Genomic DNA, 18,164 nt, shown 5'->3' with positions numbered 1-18,164 from the left:
TGAATTTTTTTTGTTATGCAGGTGATACATTTGTTATAACTTTTTTTTTTAACAGAGGCAGTTTAATACCTGTAATTTCTGTTGCTTAGGCCTCTACCACGGTATTTCCGTGTGTGTGTCTCGGTGTATGCACACGTGGAATTTTTCAGAAAAACAGGACACTAAACATATCCCAAATAAACTGTTGAAAAATACTTTTTTTTTTCCATTTAATATGACACCTATCTTTTACGTGACAAATATGCAATAACACTGTTGTTCTAAGGACTAGGCCTACTCAGGGGCAGGGACTGATTTCTTCAATGCCCCTACGGTATGTTCAAGTAATTTCCAATTAAAAAGCAAAAGTCTTTCCTCGGACCCCGCTGGTGGATCCCCACTTGAGCAAAGCCGGGGGACGGGGCCCCCTTCCAGCTGGCCGCCACGCACCCTCTGGGTTTACTGTCGGGGCAACATCTATCCACACCGAGCTCCCCTTCCTGCATCCGTCCGTCCTGGCCGGGAGATGAGAAAGCAGGTCCCAAAGCAGCCCAGCAATGCTCAGCCAATGGCTGAGGCCCAGGCCAGGCTCTCTGGGCGGGAAAGCCTCGACTCTGGGCACTCATCTCAAAAATGCAGGCGCCTGTGCCTGGGTGTCCCCAGGGAGCAGGGTGAGGGCTCTTTCCTGGAGCCACCTGCCTCGGCATGCACCTGCGCTCTGGACAGTGGGTAAGTTCAGAAATTGGCCACGGTGAGCAGTATCTGTGTCACAGGCCCGTTTCCATAGTCACTCAATGTCTGTAACACCCACATGGAACTTTGCTAGGTAACCAGCCTCACTAAGACTTTCAGACACACCCTCGACAACCCTACACGGACCCCCAAGGCGTGGGCCCAGGGCCAGGGCCGTCACCGGGGCTGGGCTCAGGGGGGCCCCCGGCTTGGACTAACACTAGTTGTCACCACCATACTGAAATCACAACTGGGGCACAGCCCAGGGCCGTGTGACTCCGTGGGCCGTCTTGCCTGACCTCACCACGGTGGAGGGTGTAGCCTGACAAGCTCCCTCGAACTTCCCCAAACGCTAAATTTGCATCTCTTGGGACTAAAAAGTTGTGACTTTTTTGTAAAAGTGACTTTGCTGTCAGGCAGAGACCAAAGGAGCCATCCGACAACAGAAAGCTGTCCTAGGAAATTCCATTCCCTACAGGCCCAGGCTCCCAGGGGGGTGGCCCTGAAGGGTCCTGAAGGAGACAGTGAAATAGTCCCATCCCTGGGAGCAGGGCAACACTTTTTTTTTTTGGCCACCCCACTGGCATATGGAGTTCTGGGCCAGGGGTCAGATCTGAACTGCCCTTGTGACCTACACCTCAGCTATGGCAATTCTGGATCCTTTAACCCACTGTGCCGAGCCAGGGATTGAACCCTGCGTCCAGGTGCTGCAGAGATGCCACCCAACCCATTGAGTCACAGTGGGAACTCCTGTACTTCTTCTTCTTCTTCTTTTTTTTTTTAATTTTAAACTTAAGTATGGTCAATTTTGGATGTTGTGTTAGTTTCAGGGTACAGCAAAGCGATTCAGTTATGCACATGCAGACATTTTTTTCTCGGATTCTTTTCCCTTACAGGTTATTGTAAGATAGTGAGTCGAGGGAGTTCCCGTTGTGGCTCAGCAGGTTAAGAATCTGACTAGCATCCACGAGGATGTAGGTTCGACCCCTGGCCCCACTCAGTGGGTTAAGGATCTGGGGTTGCCATGGCTGTGGTATAGGCTGCAGATGTGGCTCAGATATGGTGTTGCTGTGGCTGTGGTGTAGGCTGGCACCTGCAGCTCCAATTCGACCCCTAGCCTGGGAACTTCCATATGCCGCGGGTGTGGCCCTAAAAAGGGGGGAAAAAAGAAATTGCGTAGAGTTTCCTGTGCTCTGCAGTGGGTCCCTGCTGGTTCTCTGTTTTATGTACGGTAGTTAAACTATGCTTGCTGAGCCCTCTCCTCCCGCAGGAAGCAACTCCCAGGTTCAAGAGGAAAATGAGGTTCAGGGTTGATCTGATTTCTGGATAAAGGCGTTTGCAGTCAGTGGAAGTTCATCACCAAAGTGAATTAACAACTTCCTCTCCCAAACCTTCCCCTAAACCAGAGCGAAGAGCCGCAGGCCTGCACAGGGAGACACCGGAGGGATGACGGGTTCACAGAAACACTGCAATTTTCTGCTCTGCCGGGGAAACCCAAATAATGTTAAGCCAGTGCCAACATAAGAATGGCAGAAAACACAGCACCAGCAGTAAACAACTGCCACTGGGCAGCGCTTACAGACATGAGTGCTTTTTATTGTCTCTCTGGAGCGAGCCGTCCCGAATCTTGCACGAGGGAGACAGATGCAGAGATAAAGTGCCAGCCGACAGAGGCTGCTGTCGATGGCTCCTGCTCTGAACGCGCCCCCTTCCTCCCCAGCGCCCTCCGGTCCCCTCTCGCTCTCTGGAGTTGGCACCCACATGAGCTTAGAGAACAGGGGAGATGACGGATCAAGCCCAAGACCAAAGCAGGCCCACAGCACCTGCTTCCCCCTGGCCAGGCTGGGAGACCTGGAGCTTCCTTGGGGACAGTGGGACCTTCTGGAAGCCTGGCCTCCCCTTCCTTTCCTCCTCCCACACCCACAAGGGCCGGAAACTGGCTGTCCCTGGGGGGAAGCAGACAGACAGGAGCCCTGGCGGGAGTCCAGGCACCCACGTGTCCAGGGCCAGGGTCCCCAGTCCTTCCCTGCAGTGATCAGAACAGTGGGGTGAGGGCCGCTGTTGGGTGGGAAGGGCTGGGGCGGGGGTCTTCAGACCCTGCTCCACACGCCTCCGCTCTAGGATGCAAAGCTTCCCTCCCAGCACCTGAGGGCTTTCCCTTCACCCCAAAAGGTGAGTCTGGAAGAACGAAGCCAACATGAAGAGAGCCACACGCTCAGCAGGCACCACACTTGAGTACTTCCCCCCCCAAATTAATGGTGATTAGAGAATTCGGGACCTCGCACCCACCGATCGTGCTGTAATGAACAGCACTCGATGGCTCAAAATCAGCCCATTCGTTGGGAGCACACAGTTCTTCTAAAAGTTCGTTCCCTGAGGTTTCAACAGCACACACTATCTTTTTTTAAACAAATGCCTTTCCCCTCCCTGATACCACAGAGATAAAGTTCTGTCCAGGAGTATTTCACGATTGTCTTGAGTGCCTTCCCTGCGCTAGAAAAAGAGGGCAAAGGAAAAAGGATACTGGCGGTAGTTCGCTTTCTCGAAGCAACCGCGATGCGCCTGGCATCGAATGGCTACGGCCCGCAGGTGTGAACAGGGTCCAGCTTGCCCACTGCTTTCCCTCGGCGCCTGGCACAGGGTCCAATCCCCCTTTGCTAAATGTGCACCTTTAATCCTTACCGTTAAACCACACTGCACATCTGAGCAGACAGCAGAGCTGAGATCTGAGCCCATGACTGTCCGGCCCCAAATTTTAAATGTATAAATGGACAAGGAATGGGTGCTACCTGCATCTTAGTAGAAAATAAGCATGTCCTTTGTAATACTCTGTCATTAAGGCAAATTTCACCACAAAACCTCTACAATACAGGAAAATTCTGGTTTGGGGTCACGTGGATGCTATTGATGATTTTCCTCCCTGACGAGCGAGGCTGCCCTGGAGTTAGTGTGGGGTTATTTCCTAATACACTCAATGACACTTATTTTAAAGGGGAACACGGGCCAAGCCTCTTATCTATGTAAAATGCCTTGGGTCACAGGCCTCTTTAACCAAAGCCATTATTCCTGCCTCAAGCAAGTCTTTTCATCTGCAGACCGGTAGATTTTATTGTTGCAAATCTCTGTATCACTGTGAATGACACTGTATCTCAAAAAGGAAATATTCCGAAGAGAAAGAGAAGGCAGTATTCAAGGTCTTTGTGTTGGGCTGGGGGACCCACACAGGTTTTCCTGTAACACCTGGACAAAACAGGACGGGAGAACAGCCAAACTTCAGAGCACTCGTCTCATTTCTGATTCTTTTCATTTTTCACAAATTAGCTGCCAATCTGTACATTTTCACGATTATTCCACAGAGGTTATTGCGGGTGCAAATTACAATGACAAACAAGCTTTAAACAGGATGTCAGGGAATCCAATTTGGCTTCCACCCCCCCCCCTCAAGATTTAACTGAACCATTCACACACCCCCCATTTAACTGAGCCTCAGAGAACTCCCCCTCCAGCGGTTTGTTCTCCTGTGAACCTGCTTTTTGAGGGCAAATTAGCTCAGATGTGCAATTCTGCCCCCACATTTTTTTTTTCCTAGGGGCAGGAACTGATATGCAAAAGAGGAAGGGTCAGGGGGAACTGAGGAAGGCTTTTCAAAATGCAGCTCAAAACCCTCCTGTCTGAAAACCTTCTTAGTGGGGAGGTATGTCACAGCAAAGGAAAAGAACCAAGAGACTGCTTTTAAAAGCCATGACGGAGCCACCTGTCTCGAAGTGAGGCAGGAAAAAAGAGATGAGACACTGGCAGTGAGAAACTACGAGAGAGAAGGAGCTGCAGAGAGCTGCCTGGGCTCTCACAGGGGGTCCGGGGCTGGACTGCACGTGGCCCAGGAAGGTCCCCTCTTGCACACCCACCACGTGTCTGTACCGGCTCCTGTGGGCGCTTTGGAAAAGCCTCCTGCCCTGCCGGCCGCTGGCTGGCAAACTACTAACAGGAACTGCCGTTTATTCGGCAACCCTGGGACTGGCAGACACATTCAGAATTTACATACGCCTTTATAGGACTTTTCCTGATTCTGGCCATCATCACAGGCCACTTCCTAAGTCGCTTCCTCAAACATAAATGGCCTTTTACACTTCACCACTTCAGTAAAAAAAAAAAAAAAAAAAATCTAAGTTTAGAATCTATTTCTTCTACCCTCTTCCCGAATTCAGAAGCCTTCATGCATGGCCAGCAATTGGGCGACAGAAGCAACACCTCCATCTTTTTAAAAAATGTAGAAACTGCCCCGCAGCAACTCCCAAAGTGCTGACCTTTTATCAGTATAAAGTGAAGAGACTGAGGAGCCCAGAAATCCTTTTTGTCTCCCCATTATTTTCCAAGATTTTTTTCATTAAAAAAAAGATGAATACAAAGTTCCCATATGAACTCAGGTTTTTTATTTATTTTTTTCCTCAGCAGGGCAAGATGTCATAAAGAACTCAGTATCTCTTCTTGCTTTCTTAGCCGTGACGTTATCTCACCACACCAGCATCGTTTTATGTGGACATGTAATAAGTCAAAATTAAAACGGTACATGGAAGAATCCACTTGTAAAACCATAACACTCCAAAGAGTGTGCCTGACATACTGAGGTTTCTACAAGGGCCCCTGCACTTCTTTTAAAAGCTATACGGTATTTAGACCCAAGAAATTAAAATTATGCTAATTCTCGCAGACATACCCATTGTTTACAACACATACATATCAACTTACCAACAAGAACTGGAAAACTACTGTTGACTTTCCCACTAAGGACACATCCCAGGGACTGCACTTTTTTTTTTTTTTTTTTTTTTTTTGGCCACACTTGCAGTGTATGGAAGTTCCTGGGTCAGGGATTGAACCTGAGCCACAGCTGCAACCTACACCACAGCTGCCACAATATTGGATTCTCTAAGCTACTGTGCCTGGCTGGGGATTGTCCCCTCGCCTCTGCGTCGACCTGAGATGCTATAGTCAGATTCTTAACCCACTGGGCCAAGGCGGGAACTTCCCGTTGTTGTTTTATTTAGAAAAATCTCTCCTTCCTACCTGGTGGGGAGACAAGAACTACAACTCTAGATGCAAACAGAGAGAAAAATGTGTGCTAGAGCAGCATAGGATTCCCTGATACCCAAATATCTCTTCTGTCCTGGCTTCAGAGAGGCTGCCACGTGGTTTCTAGGCTAATGGGACATTCTCCCCGAAGAACTTACATCCTGAGCTCAGTTCTGCTCACAACAGCCCCATTTCTCAACCAGGATGAATTTTAATGCACTAAATTCTCATACAAATTATTTAAAAAAATAAATAATTTCACGTTTCACAGCTAGGTTCAGGGGACAACAGAATGTAAATTCCAGCATCAGGTTCCTTAAACCATAGCTCCATTTCTTAGTAGCTTCAGGACTTTGGGAATTGACCCGGTGCACCCCAACCTCAAACAGTTCAGCCAAAGTCAAGTTAAGCGTGTCTGAGAAAGGCAAAGGGAGGATAAATGCATCCACGACTTGGTCGCAGTGATTTGCCTCGGGCAGTCAATGCAATAATCACAGAAAAAGAAGACAACGCCACACTCCACATGGGCTCCTTAGCTGGACCAAATTAGTGAGAAAAGTTCTCAATTTCCATTTCATTCTGTGATGGTCAAAGCACGCAGCTGTCCTGTAACCCAACCTCAGAGGATCCCGGAGCCAAAACGTCCAACACCAGAGAAGCACAATAACTGTTGAAGCCACCACTGCTGTGGGGTGAAGGTCAGAGTAGGGGTGAGAAGGAAACTGAAGGCAATTGCAGACATCATTATTTTCCAAGCTAGGCAGTGAAAATGCGTCTGTCTTAACACCTCTGAGGCTTGAGTATCATGGATCACAGCTATGAAACAAAACTGCAGCAAATTTTTATAATTTTGAACGCCTGCAAACGTTCAAAACTTTCTGATATGACCCAAATTCAAATAGGAAAGGACATTCACGGAACATTCGATTATCAGTAAACTAGAAGAAACAAATTACACACTTTTGGAGGTCGTCGACTACCCTTCCCAAAGTAGAAATTACATAAAACTTCAGGGAAATTACCCCTGATCATTTATAATCTCATCTTTCTCTTGGCAGAGCTCAAAACCCGGTTTCTAAAAAACCAGCTTCAAACGTGGAAGAAATGTATAACAGAGCCCATGTGGAGATGATATTCTAGTGGGCATCGGGCCGAACCAGGACTTCTTGGTACCCATTGTGCAGTCCACAACCTTTACCCCACGATGTCCCCGTGCACATCCAGGGGGTGGGGGCGGGTGGGTGTTGTCAGTAGAATCTTACAACTTCCTCCTTTGCAGGCCTCCCCAAATCCACACATCTTTATTTATAATTGAACAGAAAAGGCTCGTGTCCATCGGGGAGCAAAATACAGGAGAACATTTGAAATGCTACAGTCAGGTTTTTCTGCAGCCCTTACATAACAGTAGGTGACTTATTTTCAATGTTTTACTCTGTTTCTCTTCCTCGGCAAATTACATTTCTTTTACAAAAGCCTGTCTGCTCTAAATTAAACTGAAGATGCTTGAAATTCAGGTTAAACATGTACAACTCCAGACAGAGGCGAGAAAACACACGCAGAAATGCGCTAGAAATTTCCAAACCATTTTTAAAATGGTAATTAATTGCCTTATCTCTAACAACCTGAGATAATTAGCAGTATGATTCTAATTTAATGAAGCAGGATGCACAATTTATCAATGTGTTTTCAGTCTGGATCTCTTTGAATATCACTTTAATTTGCTGCCCTACACACAACTCCGCACGAAGGAGGAGAAAAAAAAGATCACTTTTTCAGGCTAAAAGTGGGGCTCGCATCGGGGGGTCCCTGGCTCTTTCTAGTTTCCATTAAAAGCACTGGAGGACATTTCAGAGTGCCTCTGAGAAGTCAGCTTATCAAGATCGATTCCTCATTTTCATTTCTCCTGAAGATTCTAAATTAAGCATTTTTTCCCACTCGGTCTAAGGCGCTGCCTCCCGAGCTGTGTCCCTTGCTCCAAGTTTGCCAGAGAGAATCCGATGGCACAACAGCAGTGGACCCCAACCGATGCATCAGTGTTCATGGGGAACCCCTAGCTTTAGAAAAGGACTCCCATCCAAGCCACACCGTTCAATTTTAGACAGTTTCAAACTACCAGAAAAAAGCCCGAGAGTGCCAATGTTTGCACGTGAACTCCAAAACAGAGCATACAAGTCTAGGCCGGGCAGCGTCAGGTCATTTACCAATTCTCCATGCGGCTCTGAGCTGTTTCAGAAGCGTCTCGGCCCGAACCCCACACGTGCGAGACAGAACAGAGGAAGAGGCCGAGAGATGGAGGCAGAGACAGAGCCGGAGGGCGAGGAAGGAACAGGAAGGGACCAAGGACCAGAGCCGGGACCCCTTCCCGCTGCACCTGCTCGCCTCCCGCCCAGAAGCTCGGCCCCCTCGGCCCGGCCATGAGAGCTAACTTTTGGCGCGAAGATGGCAGGAAGAGAGTCAGATTTCCTTCAGCAGTGAGCTGATTGCTGAAGACGAATGAATCATTGCACAGCAGGATGAGAAACCGTGAAGACGGCGCTTTTCCCCTAATTAGGGACCATTTTCAGCAATTCGTTAGGCCGTGGCCCTGCGCCACGAGCCATCAGGGCGTGGAGCAGGGGACCCCGAAAGCAGGCAGAGCAAAGGGACGGTAATGAGGCTCTCCATCACCCAAGACAGTCGGCGGGAGGGGCGCTGGGCAGGGGCCGTCGGGGGGCAGGCCCCCCCGGGGAGGGAGGAGAGGACCCACTGGGAGCCTTCCGTCTATACAAGCCCCGCAAAGAAACCGGTGGCACCCCCCTCCCCCGGAGCGTGAGGCCCCTGGACACCCGTGGGGGGCGGTGGGCGCCCTTCCCATCAAATCCTACCTCTGAGGCCTGGGGCCTTCGGACCCTGGGCTGCACAGTCCCGGGACTCAGCCACCTGGAAGGGACCCTGCTGCCGCCCTCGCCAGCGCCCTCGCACTCCACTGGGGCGGAGAGGAAGGTGGGACCATTCGCCAAATATGCAAAAAAGGAGGGAAGAGAGTTTTCTCTCAGGACACCAGGGGCAGGAAGGGAGCGGGCGCTTCCTGTCCTCAGCGAAATGGGTTCAGAGATTAGGAGGACGTGGCGGGGGAGAGGCCCCTGGAGGTCCCCAAAGGCAGAAACAGCGGCCTCGGGAGGAGGGACATGGGACCAGGCCTGTGACAGGGAAGACAAGCGGTCCCGGGCCTCGGGCTTTGGGTGGTCACCATTTTTCACAGCTCGTCCCACAGCCTGTCCCCAGGCGGGTCACAGAGGCCCTAAGGCATCCACCCCCTGCTAGAGGCGGTGAGAGGGGAAGGCAAGGGAACTCCCTGGAAGGAAGGATCAGGCCATTTCTTGTCGCCGAGGCCTCGGCTGCCTCCTGGGCAGGCCCTTCTCAGGGGTGACCCCCGACCCCCACCAGCCCCACCAAAGCAGGGGGGCCCTGCCCTCCTCTCCACTCTGGAACTTTCTGCAGAGCTTCTTTCGTTGGCTATGTTTCCCTTGTAACAAGGCAGCATTTCACTCTTCCATTTCCCTCTAAAAATATTTATTAGAATAGCACCAAAGGTTCCACAACGCTGTCAAACACGAGCTAAGCAAAGCAGCGACAGCGAAAATGGGAGGATGGGACCACACGTCACAGGAGACGCAGAGACAGCCAGTGCTGTGGCGCCATGGAGGCAGCTGCAAGGAACACCAGCAGGCCCGGGGCTCCTAGGAAGCCAGTGCGACTGCCTGGCCTGGGGTCTGGGGGTCGGGGGGTGCCCTCGGCCCTGCTGAACCTCATTCCCAGCTTCCCCTGGTCTGGACTTCAAATGTGTGTGTGTGTGTGTGTGTGTGTGTGTGTGTGTGTGTGTGTGTGTGTGTGTGTGATGCCTATGATCCGAAACAGCCTGCCCGAGGTTGAGATCACTCGTGTGCCAGTGCCTGTCCTGAGCCAAAGCAGAGGGACCTGTCCTGAGGTGCACACCGCTCTGCGGGCCCCCCCTCATCAGCCTCCAAGGATGGGGCGCTTGCTGCTTGTACATCTCACGTTTTCTCCCATGAAAGGACCCGTGGTCCACAGACATCTACACATACAAATGCACTGAACCAGACAAGGACCAGGTAACCATCAGGGCAGGAGGGGCAGCGTCTCACAGCGGCAAGCAAGAGTCCCAGTGCCCAGAAATGGCAAGAGCAAGGGCTGCGAACTGGAGCCAGGACATGCCTCTCCATTCACAAGAGGCAAGAGAAGCCCTACTTACTTCATGGTGACATTACTCCATACTTACAAAGATGAGAGGAGGGAAGAGAAAACACAAATGCCACTAAACACTGCTCCCCTGATGAATTCTGGGGTAACTGCAAGCGCCCTAGGCAGACCCCGAAAGTACTAATATCATTTATGCTTAAACTCACCATTCCAAGTGGGAAAATCTGTCTTGTTTGAGTAAAAGGTAAAAAACCAACCCACCCACCCACCCCAAAGGCGAGGCTTCATTACCCAGGTCAGGTGTGTCTGATGCTAACCCCCCCCGCCCCCTCCCCCCATCTCTCCTCACACTGCATGTGCTCTGAGTGTGTCGTGCCTGCATGCGTGCACATGGTCACAGAACGCCTTTCTTTCCTGCCTCTATTAATACACACGTAACCTTGAAGGGTCCACATAACCGGCGTGTGGGTGGGGTGGCAGCGTGTTGCGGCGTGGCATGTAGAAGACTGCGTAGACACATCGCAGACGTCTGACACCTGTCCTGATGGGACCTACTCCACTGGCCAAGCGGGAAACGCACCAAACGCAAAAGCCAAGGGGAGGAAGACCTCCCCGCCAATGACCCACCATTCTCCGTCTCCCATGAGGAAGGAGCCGTGGCTCCCAGCACGACGGGAGGCAGGCCTCTTGGCCAGGAAATTGGCTGCGATCCTCATTCTCAACAGGGGAAATGGCTGCAGGACACCTCGGGTACCTTCTCTCAGGAGATCTCAAACTTCTCAAAAGACCCGAACGTCTCACACACACACACACACACACACACACACACTGTTATTTACAGACCTGGGGGCTCATTCCCTGAGATCATGATTAGGTGCTATTATTGCTACGATGCTGCGTAGTTTTCCAAGATGTAGCATTTTAATTAAAATACTGATGAATTAAAGACACCCAAAGGAGTTTCTAAAACTGCCTTCAACTCTCTTCCTGAAACAGGAGAGAAGAAAACCAGACCATCTAACTCAGTCACACGTTTCTGGTCTTAAGCTTTAGCAGACTTTGAGACCAGGAAGCCACTGTTGTTTTTTTTTTTTTTTTTTTTTTTTTTTTCTCATTGTAAAAAAGGTATAAACACATATGTTCATGGTAAGTTTTGAAACCAGAGACATACCATCAATCCCAAATTATATAGGATTTTTTGACATGTGACATCATTATTTGTATCTGTGCCTACAGATTATTTGTAACATATTTTGTATATTCCAGGCTAAAAGCAAGTGACCTTCCTGTCAGAGATATTTGTGACAGTTTAAATAGTAAGCCACATCCCAAATATTCTAATTTGTCACAGAAACAGTTCCAACACACCTAATAAGAATAATACTTGAATTGTTACATAAAAAATCCCACATAAAATCAGTCCAAAGAACCTCACTCAACTAACATCTTCAGACAAAGAAATGAATTCAAGAGGCTCAAACCGTTTCCTGCAGGTTTCACTCTTCCCCTAACTCATAACCAAAGCGAACCATCCTTAAAATCATTTAAATTTCCACCAAAGTTTAAATATTATGTATATCAAATATTTTCCACTTGCTTTTTTTTTTTTTCACTTTGAATAGAAGTTGATCTAACTGGTAAGGAGATTCTTCTTCAATATCAATTTAAACCCCTTTCCGGATTTTAAAACAAGGTACCTCAAAGCTGGCATATGCCGTGGGGGATTAAGGTGGGGAATTTTGAACGTGGAGCTCAGGGAGGCACATGGCTTTGAAATTCACTTCCCAGGGCTGCAGTCCAGAGAGAATGGAAACTGCATGTGAAAGCTCTGCCTGATGAGACCCGGGCGCGCGGGGACCCTTTCTGCTCCCCAGATGCCACACGTCGTGCCTCCACACGAGACGAAAAAACAATCACACCTCCACGAGAGCTCTCGGGAAGCACCAAAGACCCTTGACCAATTTTCAAACACATTTCAAATACAGTCGCAAGTAACCTCACTCCTTTTCACAGAGGGGTTTCGTAACCTGAGAGCCAAAACTGCGGTCAGCAAAAGTCCTACCAACTTCTCAAACCGGGATAATTCCTATTTTGCAGAAAGCAAGTTCGGACTCGATCTAATTATTTTCCAGTATAAGCAAAACGCTCTCACGTCAAAAGTAAGACAAGCCAGCTCTGTATGAATGACTTTACAAAGGCTGACTTCCGTGATCTCACTATATAAGCGCATATCGATTTAAACAGGACCAACAGCTACAACGTCCTCTGCACAGAGGCAGCCGGACAGCTCAGAAGTGCCCCGCGGCCGGCCTGGTCCTGCACCTGTGGGCACAGCGCGACGTGGCCCAGGCTTTGGCAAGTCCACGCTATCTCTGTCCCCAGAAAGGAGAGGCTGATCCGAGCGAAATCAGGAGTTACAAATTGGACCGTCCCGTCTTTTGCTTTCTTTCCCCTTCTCTCTCTTTCTTTGAATCCAAGTTTTCCGATGGAAATTCAATTTGAAAACACTCACGTGGATTTGTGCCTCGCACTTTGAGGGGGGTCCAAGATTGATCCTCGGGCGCGAAGAACACCCTCTGAGCCTGGCTCGCCGGTCGGCCGCCTTGCCGCGGCCAAGCGTCCGGCCCGGGCTCGGCTGCGCTCCGCCGGGACCCAGGGACCTTCGCCGCAGTGGCCGCCCTGGGCGCGGGCCGCGCAGGCACTTGTTAGAGCGCCCGGCTAACTCGGCCGCCCAGCTCTTCCCAGCTTTCTTTCACAATGACTTCCTGAAGTTGCTCACTCGCATTGTTCCCCATTTCTCCGCCGCGCTCCCCACCCCCCGCCCGCTGCGCCCAGCCGGCGCTTTCGCACTCGCAGCCGGCGGCCGTCCCGCGCGCACAGCGCCGCCCACGGGCCGCGCACCTGGGTCCCCGCGCCGCGCCCCCGCGGCCAGCGCTCCGCCACCTGCGGCCGCCCGCCCCGAGCGCCGGGGACCCGAGCGCGCGCCCGCCGCCCGCGCTGCGCAAAGTTTGGGGCTGCGCGCCACGCGGGTCCCGGCGCCACCTGCTCCGCCGCCGCGTCGCCCGGCGCACACGCTCCAGCCCGCGGCGGGCTCGCCGCTCCCAGCGCCTGGCGGGACCAGCGCGGGGCTTGGACAGGGACTGGGGCCGGGCGGGGACTCGGAGCGGGGCTTGGAGAGGGACGGAGAGCGAGGCGCGCCGCCCCCGCCGCCGGTCGCCCGCTCGCGCCGCGGCGTCCCGACCGCAACTCCGGGGCCGCGCGCACAAACTTTGCCGCCACGCGGGGCTGGACCCCGGCCCCCGCGGGCCCCCGGGACGGCGGCGGGCGCGGGCCGTACCTGCTGGCGCCGCTGCCGGCTGCAGCCCGCTCCCCCGCGCCGGGCCCGCAGGGCGCGCCGCCGCCACCCCCGCGCGCAGCGCGCCCCGGCCCTCCCCTCCCCGCCGCGCTTCCTCATTCCAGCGCCGCATCGCGCCCGCGGCTCCGCGCGGCCACTGGTGGCCGGCGCTCAGGCGTCCCGGGCCGGGCGGTGGATCTGCCACCGCGCAGCGGGACCTGCGCTTAACCCTTGGCGGCCCGGCGCGGACCACGCTTGCGAGGCCGCCGGAACGGCGGCGCACTCCCGGGGACCCTCAACCCTGTGTCCCGGGCCGCTCGACGGGGCACCCGTCGGGCGGACTCAGGGTCCTGTGAAGCACTTTCCCCAGCGTCTAGGGACGTCCTCCGCCCTCCAGGCCTCGCTTCCTTCGAACTGGGACCACCAGGCTCCCAGATCCTGGCTGAGACCCCGGATTACGAGTGCCCAGCCGAGAGGGGTGGGAAAAGTTGATCCTCCGCAAGTGAGGGGAAGGTACAGTTCACTTCCCAGACAGCCAATGGAATACCTCCCGTCTCTTCCCTCCCACCTGCTCCGGCAGAAGTTGGGATCGCGCCTTCCCTCTCGGCCCAGGCGCGCACGCGGGTGGAAAGGGCGGCGGCGGCGGCACGCCGGGCAAACCTGCAGCCCCGCGCCAGGCTCTTTGCGCCTCAGCCTCTCCCTCCGTGAGGCCCGAAGCGCGAGTGGAAGGCGCTGTGGATGAATTCAAAGGGCAGGGCGGCCTCTGACAGCGCACCTCTTCGCGCTCCGCCAGGAATCCATCACTGTGATTAAGCGGGCCCCACCCGAGCAGGAGCCGGCGACAGTGTTCAATAGGAGCAGAAGAGCAAGAGTCAGGAATTCTACAGATTCGTCCTGAGCCCCCGCAGGCGACAGAGGAGGGACTGAGTTGCAGGAGGCAAAGCCCTTGCTCTTCAAGTCTTGCACCAGGCGCAGGGAGGGCGCAGACATATGCCTCCGCGCCCCTCTGAGCAGGACAGACCCGATTGTGCTGGGAAGAGTGAGGAAGGGCGCTGGGGACCTCGAGGGGGGAGGCAGTTCAGGTCTTTCGAGGGGAGAGAAGTGTCTGCTGGGGAGAAGGGACAGGCAGCTGGGTGTGGCCAGGAAAGGCTGTGGCCTAAGGAGGAGACTGGTGGCAGGACCAGTACCCCGTCGACAGGCTGCTCCTCTGCCATTCCTGGGAAAAGTCTCTTCTCCGCTCCATGAGCTACAAACAGCACCTGCCAAATTCTTCCTGGGCCACTGAAGCCAGTGGCTACCATGCGTCCTGAAAGTCTGTGGGCGCCACTTAACTCCCTGCTTAAAGCCCAGAGGAGGCAGGTCTAGTAAAAGGATCATCATGGACTCAACTCCCAGTCCTTCCCTCACCTGTGACCTGGGCCACGTTATGGAACCTCTCTGAACCCCCATCATCTTTATCTGCAAAAGGAGTGAGTGCCACTTCACCCTAAAGATGGTCAAGGCTAAATGAGGCAGTGAACACAGGGCACAAGGCCCAAAGGGAGGCTGACAGCCAGGGTCACAGCACACCTCGAATACTTGGAAGAATGCCGCACCCTCAGCCCCAAAGGCTTGGCTCTTTCAATGTGGTGCATGGGCCCCAGGAGTGTGAGTCCAGGACTCCGACGACCTCATCCAGCCAAGGCAAAGCCTCCTGGGGCAGAAGAGCATGAGGCCAGGAGCCCAAACCATTTGGGCTGTGTGGTCTTGATTTCCGAGATGCTTAACCTCTCTATGCCTCAGTTTCCCCATCTATAAATCGATGGTAATGATAAAAGTTACCTTACACGATTGTTGGTGGATAAAGTAGATCCCATGTGGAAGCTCTTGCGGTATGCCTAGCAGAGCAGAGGGCTCAGTGAGTAGTGATTATTATTTAGTATTAATCACACTATGATTAACCCAGCCTCTTATTGAGACGGGGAGCAAGCTGAGAAGAAGTAGGCTCATGTCCTGCTCCAAACAGATGGGGCAGAAGGAACTCCTTTTGTAACCTGGGTCTGCGGACAGACTCTATGGGGCCAGAGGGGACACTTCTATCAGAAGTTAAAGCTATTTAAGTTCCTGCTGTAGCACAGTGAGTGAAGAACCTGGCTGCAGAGACTCAGGTTGCTGTGGAGGTGAGGGTTCGATCCCTGATCTGGTGCAGTGGCTTAAAGGTGCTGCTGAAGCTACGCAGGTCGCAGCTGAGGCCCAGATTCAATCCGGGAACTTCCATATGCCATGGGTGCAGCCATAAAAAAAAATCGAAAGAACCTGAAGCCACTAGAAACAACAATAAATGCACATTGGCGGATCTATATAAGGGTAGAGGTAACAAAAACCAGGATTATTATGAGACTATTTGAAACCATGTCTGCGGAACTTTTGAAAATGGTGGAGCATTGTGAAATTTAAAGAATCATTCAATACAAAATAAGTTTAAAATGATAATTTTTTTAAAGCACATTGGAGGAGAACACATACCTGTGGAAATTAAAGCAGGTGTGCTCCTTCAAAAAATGATAGGTCTCAAGTCATTTGGTGTCTTTAGGAGAATGCGTACATAGCTGTTTCCGTAGTGCTAGGGTGTTGACAATCGCTTAGAGTATTCTGACAATAATTGCTTCATTCCAATCTTTTTTTTTCTTTTGGGATGATCATATCAAAAGAATAGAGAACACCTATAGAATTAATCAAAATCTACTAATTCAGAGCTTACCGTAATGAGGGAGTCCACTTGAGAAACTGTTAAAGAGCCACAACATGAGTATCCTTTTACCTCCAGCAGTTGGGAAACTGCAAGTATGTTGTTAAATAACAGGAAAAGTTTTTGTAAAAAACCCCGAAATTCTATTATCTTCCTGTAGTGTGAAACTAACACAGAACACTTGTGGTTTCACCTGAAAAGGGTCACCAGCTTGAGGAGAAAGACCAAGGGCATGGGTGAAGCTTCTGCCACAAGGACCCTGCTGCTTTGGTTTCTTTTCCTCAGCTTTTATGGTCTCCAGCTTCTGCTTCTTCTGTTTTTGAAAAACCAAAGGTTTCCAGCCTGGAGCAAGGTCCTAGACCTTTTTTCTTGGGTCTCACTTCTTGGTTTGGGCAGGTTTGGCTTTTTCTAAGCACCAACCACTGTCTCGCACCTGCTTCTGGAAGCGAAGGACCAGGATGCTGGAGGCCAGGGCAGGGCAGGGAGAGCTTCAGAGCCAGGATTATGCAGCTGGCCGAGCCTGGCTGGGAAATGCCTTCAGACCCAGAAGGGGACCCCTCAAGGGGCACTGTGTCCTCTCCAGAGACTCAGTGGCCCCAGCTTTGAAGCCCATAGCACTTCAGTGCTGTGGCTAATCACTCACATCCCTGGCTCTGGGTCTTGAATCACAGATGTGATACAGCTGAGTGTCACATCTTCCCCACTTTAATAATTCTTTCACTTCATTCCCTTTGGTGTTTGTAAGAAGAGCACACTTAGACTCTCAGAATCAGTGACTTTTAGTCAACAGCATGAGGTTAGAAGAAATTGAAAAGCAAACTGAGTCAGATGTAGTGACTTGGAGAAGAGAGTCACCCAAAAGCTTTCTGATGAAAGGGTTTTGAAACTGTTAGTGTGTGTGTGTGTGTGTGTGTGTGTGTGTGTGTGTGTGCGTGTGCGTGTGTGTGTGTGTGTGTAAAAGAAAAGTAGATATTGATCTGACCTGAACAGATCAGAATAAAGAAAACCAAAGAGGTGGGTGTCACCTCAGTCAATTGTGCGGTGTAGCATCGAGGTTGGAACGCTGTTTCTGGAGGTATCGCCCCTGCATTTCTTCATTTCTTCAAAGAGCGCGTGTCCACTGAGCACCTGCCTTTGCAGGGGACAGATGAGAGACAGGTAGTCCCAAGAAAGCATAGGACGTGATCCCACCCCCTCAGGGTCTCCCACTGCTAATCCAGAAAAGTCGAAACAACTGTATCCTGATGTGAAACGTGCCGCAGTGAATGTGGCCCCCAAGCCTGTGGAGCGCAGAGGGTGGGGCCCCGAGCCGTGCTGGGACTGGGGAGCTTGGTGCTTCGCCTGGAGGAAAGTGGGGAGTGTAGGAAACACTGGTCTTCTCCCCCTGCCAGGACTTTAGAAGAGCTTTCGTATGTGTATAGGCATAACTGAGTCGCTTTGTTGCACAGCAGAAATTAACTAACATTGTAAATCAAGGATACTTTAATAAATTTCTTTTTTAAAAAGAGCTTCCTTAGAAGAGACCATTAGCCAAAGACCCACAGTCTTATTTGAATAACACCCGCTACTGAGCCCAGCTCCATGGAGGACATTTGCAGACAGTATTTCCCATCTAACAGTGGACATGAAAGTTCAGAGTGGGTGGCTTCCCTGGGGTTGTAGGCTAAGGGACAGACTCTGGAGCCAAACTATTTGCATTTGGCAGCTTGGCAAGTTCCCAGCCCCACGCCCCAGCCTCCTCTTCCGTAAAATGGGAGTATTAACCGTCAAGAGTCACGCCTTCCTCCGGAGTGTTCACGGTCTGAAGGAGTTAGTGCGTGCTGGGCATATGCTCGGACGGGTACTGTGATGAGTACCTGCGTGGCATGTCGGGATGCTCCGTTTCTAAGCAGGTGGGCTGGGATGCAAACCTTGGCCTCCTGTTTCCGCTACTCCCTCTGCCTACGCCCTCTTTCCCAGCAGAAGACAGAGATTCCCTGCAAGGACTCGCTAGTGACCTTCGGGACATCACTCTCCAGCGGGCAGAAAGCGTTTCTTTCCAGTTTTCTGTCCATGTTTCACTTCCCCGAAGGCCAAATTGCCGGGCTTGGCGGCACCTGTCTCGGGAAAGGGATCCGATCA

At 51.8% G+C, this 18,164-nt stretch overlaps 1 protein-coding gene across 16 annotated transcripts in view; it reads right to left on the bottom strand.

Annotated features, from left to right (window-relative positions):
* IKZF1 (IKAROS family zinc finger 1) overlaps window positions 1–13,384 on the bottom strand; it is a 92,741-nt gene extending 79,357 nt beyond the window's left edge. For 6 of the 16 annotated variants that reach the window (XM_021063918.1, XM_021063911.1, XM_021063916.1 and 3 more), the window contains exon 1: window positions 8,646–10,229. The gene's annotated coding sequence lies outside the window, so the exon portion shown is untranslated. Of the gene's footprint in view, window positions 1–8,645; window positions 10,230–12,493; window positions 12,857–13,318 lie in introns of those variants that run through there. The other 10 variants (XM_021063915.1, XM_021063920.1, XM_021063913.1 and 7 more) reach the window with 9 other exon arrangements.

Source organism: Sus scrofa, chromosome 9 (genome assembly GCF_000003025.6).
Source record: "Sus scrofa isolate TJ Tabasco breed Duroc chromosome 9, Sscrofa11.1, whole genome shotgun sequence".
Lineage (NCBI taxonomy): Eukaryota > Metazoa > Chordata > Mammalia > Artiodactyla > Suidae > Sus > Sus scrofa.
Note: the sequence above shows the minus strand (reverse complement) of the source record. Positions and strands in the feature narration are given on the sequence as shown.